At 37.9% G+C, this 3,752-nt stretch overlaps 1 non-coding gene across 1 annotated transcript; it reads right to left on the bottom strand.

Annotated features, from left to right (window-relative positions):
• Nucleotides 1-3,327: 3,327 nt before the first annotated feature.
• LOC131639204 (small nucleolar RNA R71) lies at nt 3,328-3,434 on the bottom strand. Its single transcript, XR_009294900.1, has one exon. It is a non-coding gene; the product is annotated as a small nucleolar RNA R71 (small nucleolar RNA).
• Nucleotides 3,435-3,752: the final 318 nt, after the last annotated feature.

The following is a 3,752-nucleotide window of genomic DNA, read 5'->3' as shown; positions in this document are numbered from 1 at the left end:
TCACACATAACAAAATAGTACAAATTACAAAGTCTAATTGCAACATAATCTAATTGAGTACTTTAGAACCAAAATACTCAAGTATCTATTAAATTTAGTTCTAAGGAGGTAAAATTATTTCAATGTTGGAATCTCCTTCAATATCAAAACCATTTCTGGCAAAATCAATCGCATTTGCAATATCTTTCCCATCAATGATATCATTACTTTGGTTGTTTTCTCCGGAGTTAAGTTGTGCATCTCCAGCAGCAACATAATTCGCAGCATTATCTGTAATGATTTGAACAACATTTTCCTGGCCAACATACAACAGTACTTCCTTGAAAATCTTAAACAATGTGTCTGCAGTTTTAGAAGCACCAGAGGCATCAACAGATTTTATGAAAGCAATTTCTTTGGGGTAATAATCTAAATATTTGATAAGAGTTCTCCTACAACAACCAGTCCACCTATCTGCCATAAGAGTACAACATGTATCCTTTTAAATAGAACAATATTGCTCTATCTGTATCTTCACGTCATCAACCCACTTATTTAAAAAATTATCACGAAGAGCATGCATAGTAGGAAATTTATATCCAACACCCATGCAACAAAGAGCATCAACTGCAGGTTGAAAATAAGGCGAATTTGCAGCATTAAAAGGAATAGATGCATCAATAAACCACTTAGCAATAGCAAGATCACACTTTTCTACCACTTCTTTACTTTGTATCACACTTTTTAAAGTAGGCTGAGCTCCCGGAGTTGTTCTGGGTAAAAAATAAGTACCAATGCGAGCGTCATTCTTTTTAGATGCACCAATTCGAAGTTTCGTTTGTACTTGCAATTCACCCCCATGTAGTAAATGACTCGATTTTGTTAGAACAAGATTTGTTCTGATCAATATTCTGTGTTTTGATGATAACATTATTGATAACACGATTTTATATCGTATATTTAGCTTGAAACCCGTAGATATTTATAGCATTTTCCGTTTATTATGCTGATTTATTATGATATTACGCGAGTTTTTGCTTTGTTTCAGGTTTTACACTCTTATTATGACTATTTGTGAAAAGGAGAAGAAATGGAGCTAAAACGACCACTATTTATGCCTAAAAGATGAAAAATGGGTGCTGAAGTAAAAAGGGAGTGCAAATAAGGCCCAAATATGCTAAAGAAGACCCAAAGGCCCAAAAGAGATGAACCAGCCCACTGAAGATCAAATGTGCGTGGCCCAAACCACACAAGCAAGTGGAGACGCACGTCTCCAACGTCTCTATGCCACATCAGCAAAAGGGAGACGCACGTCTCCATTCCCCTACATCTTCTCCACTTGAGACGCACGTCTCAAGTCATTCAAAGGCACTTCCTGAAGAAGCGGAGACGCACGTCTCCAAGCCCAGTCTGAAAAGCTCCCTCTTTTCACGCAACGTCACAGCAAAGCCTCCCCTATAAATAGGACCTGCTACCTCAGTTCTAAATGTCCGATTTCCTGCTAACGAAGTGCTGCCGAAATTGTACCGTGTTTTATATTTTCTGCCTTCTTTCAATTCAAACAGTTATTTTCTCACAACGATTTCTACACCGGAAATTGTTGTGAATCTTTTATAAACCTAGCCTTACGTTAGATTTATCGCTTTTATTTTTCCTTGTTTTATTTTCCGTCCATTTAAATTCCGATGAACGATCCAGCCAACCTGTGGTGGAAGTTCAGTACTCGAAGATTCAATTGCAATTTATTTAATTCAGGTTTAATATTTACCGCCTTTATTTATATATTTATTTGCATGATATATTATATGCCAATTAACATGCCTTTTATTATAAACCAAATTAATTCATGCATGCTTAACCGTATTAATATGTCTGGCTAAACTACTAAGGTATCAGTATGTAAAGTAAGTTAACTGTGGGATCTGAAATAAATTGGCTTAATCCTGTTTTGTTAACTATCACCCGTTTTTGGTTTGTATGTCTAATTTAATTAGTAAGTCTTGAGAACAATAGAGCGAAAGTTTGAGGTCTTAAGACGGTCAAAGGTTAAAATCAATAGAGCGAAAGTTTGAGATCTTTAACTTGATAGTAGACATAGGACATTAGTTTTAAGGATGGCGAAAGCGTATTAAAACTAATTGGGACTTATTTATTTTCAAAAATTGTTTTTACACCCGAGCGGGATGGCGAAAGCGTACGTTAGGGATATTAGCATGTTCCGAGTCAACAGAGCGAAAGTTTGAGATTAGGGGATTTAAATAGATAACAACTTCATAAAACAGGCATTTTATTAATTACGTTGTTTCCAAAAAGCTTTTCTAAAATTAATGGGATGGCGAAAGCGTACATTAGGATTAGGATAGTAATCTAAATCAACAGAGCGAAAGTTTGAGACGAGGATTTTTAACCAATTGAATTAGTAAAGATTTTTAATTAAATTATGCAAAAGCCAATGGACCTTCGGATCACCTTAAGTTAAACGAAATACATACTGATATCTGTCTTTTATTATATTTCTTATTATTCACAATCACTCTCCCTTAGGAACAATCGAAATATTAGTAGCCTTAGCTTTACATAGTAACCTTAGATAACGGTAGATTGATTCGTAGTCCATGTGGATTCGATATCTTTTAAAACTACATGACACGACTGTGCACTTGCAGTCATCAGATTAATAGACACGTAAAGTCGCGATCAAGTTTTTGGCGCCGTTGTCGGGGACTATTTAAGTCGATATCGTAACTCACTGTTACACCGTAGAGACTAGGGCAATTCTTTCCTTTCTTTCTGAACGATTGTATGCCAAATACTCGTTCACAAGGAGGAGATTTAATACAACGAATTAACGAGATCGAACGTTTCATTAACGTCAAACGTCGAGCTCGCAATCTTCCCGAAGTAGCACCAATTCCGATTAATCAGGAATTGACTTTTACTGATCAAATCAATCAAATCACCCCAAAGTTAGAGATGGTTGTTCTTCGTCCTCTTAGAGACTATGCCGCTCCTTCGCGCGCTGAACCGCACTCAAGTATCGCACCACCTGCGATTGAGGCGAACAATTTCGAACTGAAACCTTCGTTGGTCCAAGCTGTTCAACAGAATCAATTCTCTGGAAGCCCTGCAGACGACCCCAACCTTCATTTATCTGTGTTCGTGCAATATGCCGACACTGTCAAAGCTAACAATGTTAGTTCCGAAGCTATTCGATTACGTCTCTTTCCTTTCTCCTTGAGAGATAGAGCTAAAGCGTGGCTTCAATCCCTGCCTTCTAATTCCATAACTACATGGGACGAATTGAAGAGAGTATTCTTAGCGAGATACTTTCCGCCTAGCAAAACTGCTATACTAAGAGGTCAAATCAACGGATTTACCCAGAAAGATAACGAATCACTCTTCGAAGCTTGGGAACGTTACAAGGACATGCTTAGACTATGCCCTCATCATGGACTCGAACCATGGCTGATCATCCATACTTTCTATGGTGGTCTCCTATATAACACTAAAATGACTATAGATGCCGCTGCTGGCGGAGCACTAATGGACAAACCCCATGATGAAGCATACAACCTCATAGAGAACATGGCACAAAACCATTACCAATGGGGTGGAGAACGAGCCGCTCTAGAGAAAGCCCAAACCAAAGGAGGAATGTACGAAGTAAGTGGTATAGACCGCGTTAACGCTAAAGTAGACGCTTTAACTCAAAAGATCGAAAATTTAACCGTCACTCCATCAGCCACCGCTGCTGCTGTAACACCTAACTGCGA

Source organism: Vicia villosa, unplaced genomic scaffold (genome assembly GCF_029867415.1).
Source record: "Vicia villosa cultivar HV-30 ecotype Madison, WI unplaced genomic scaffold, Vvil1.0 ctg.002553F_1_1, whole genome shotgun sequence".
Taxonomy (NCBI): Eukaryota; Viridiplantae; Streptophyta; class Magnoliopsida; order Fabales; family Fabaceae; genus Vicia; species Vicia villosa.
Note: the sequence above shows the minus strand (reverse complement) of the source record. Positions and strands in the feature narration are given on the sequence as shown.